Raw genomic sequence first — 2,144 nt, 5'->3', positions numbered from 1 at the left:
AATATGCGAATCAGCCTACAGTTTTTGCTTAATGTAAAATAGATTGCTCCGGATAGGTTTCATTGCACATTTCAGATGACAAATCCACCAGAGGGCGCTGGCAACATTAACCCCAACCCTAACTCTATCCAGCTTAAAGTGACATTTAAATGTTTAACTAGGGTAATTAGGGTAAAGTTAGGGTAATTAGGCAAGTCATTGTATAACAGTGGTTTGTTCTGGAGACTAATATTGCTGAAGGGGGCTAATAATATTGACCTTAACATGGGTTTAAAAACTGCTTTTATTCTAGCAGAAATAAAATTAATAAGACTTTCTCCAGAAGAACAAATATTAGAGGAAACTCCTGAATCTGTTCGACATCATTTGAAAAATATCAGAAAAGGAAATTCACAGCAAGGCGAATCATTTTGACTTCAACCCTATATTATATACTGAGCATTGAATATTGAATCACTCTTCTGGTGCCTGACATCACTCAAATGTCCTCATTCTTAGTTATTATAAAACATATGCCAGCATGCAAATCAAGTAACTTATTACAAGGGAAAAAGCAACAAGTGATGGCAGCGCAATAGGTGATATTAGTAGAAGAGGTCAAGGCATGAAGAATGAAATGTTCTTTGATTTCTTTAGATATTTGAGCTGTATAAGTCTAAATTAAATTATGCAATGTAATATAATGCGTATTCATATACAGTGCTCAGCATAATTGAGTACAGCCCACTTTGAAAATGATTATTTTTATCCATTTCTCAGTAACTATAGGTCATACATTGGTGCATTTGAACAAAACAGATTATTAAGCAGATATACTTATTAAAATAATATTTTAGTCACCGAACATCTTTAGGAATTGAATGATAATATATATAAATTCAAGCAAAATATTGCAAAAATAAAAAACACCCTACAAAATTTCAACTCATTTTTCTATTTTTTTTGCTTTTCTTGAATTAAATTTGTGTTTAAAGGGCACATAGGTTACCCCTTTTTCATATTTATTTTAAGTCTTTTGTGTCCCCAGAATGTGTCTGTAAAGTATCAGCTCAAAACACCCATCAGAGTATTTATTAGAGCTGTCTGAAGTGTCTGTATTACAGCTGGGAAAAGGTTGTTGCTGTTTTTTTGCACTGGGCCTTTAAGGCGAGTCACCGTTCCCACGTGCCTGTCAGCAGCATGCCTCAACACGCCCTCGGCTGCCTCAGGAAGCATATCTCACGCAAAGTTTGTGAGAAATACAACAGTAAGAACTTTACCAAGCAGTATTTGATGCATTTTTTGTGGAGTTGCAACAATGAGTTCACACACACACAGCGCAGACACACACACACACACACACAGCACAGATACGTTGCAAGACACACACGCACATACATAGTGTAGACACGCAGGCAGACACACACACACACATAGCACAGACAAGTAGCGCGGACACACACGCACATACATAGCGTAGACACGCAGGCAGACACACATACATAGCGCAAACACACACACACACAGAGACAGAGAGAGAGACACGAGGCTGTGGTGATGAAGTGAATCTGAAGTGAATGGCTGTACTTCATTACACTCGTGCACACGTTTTAAAACATGTTAAACATGTGAAACTCACTCTTGATCACGTCTGATGATGATTGATGATCCTAGTAAACTGAACAGACCTTTCATTCCCGGTTGCTTTGCGCTCGTCCTGTCTTGTTGATATGATTATATGCATTACTATAGAGACATGTTAATGCACGCAGCTGTCATTCAATATTGGTGGGCGGGGAGATCGCACACCTACAACAAGTTGCGGTCGATCTGTAAACCGCTCCAATTGGTCCACCGTTTATTTGTTGTTAAATTTGAAAAAAAAGGACTGTGTGTGTTTATATCAGCCCAATATGACAGTATATACACTATATACACACAAGTCTGTCCAAACAGCTTGAAAAGAAGATTTTTCACCTTAAGTGCCCTTCAATGTTTTTCTATAACATATAAATTTGGCTGTACTAGTTTTTGGACCGTTATCATAAGTTATTTTCTTAGATAAGCTCCAGATTTGGCTTCAGTACTGACTAATCTAATGTATATGCACCAATATAATATTGTAGAGCTTCCTATTAAACATGAATTTAAAAGAGAGATTTGTG

Source organism: Danio rerio, chromosome 9 (genome assembly GCF_052040795.2).
Source record: "Danio rerio strain M-AB ecotype USA chromosome 9, GRCz13ab, whole genome shotgun sequence".
Taxonomy (NCBI): Eukaryota; Metazoa; Chordata; class Actinopteri; order Cypriniformes; family Danionidae; genus Danio; species Danio rerio.
This window is presented reverse-complemented; position numbering follows the sequence as displayed.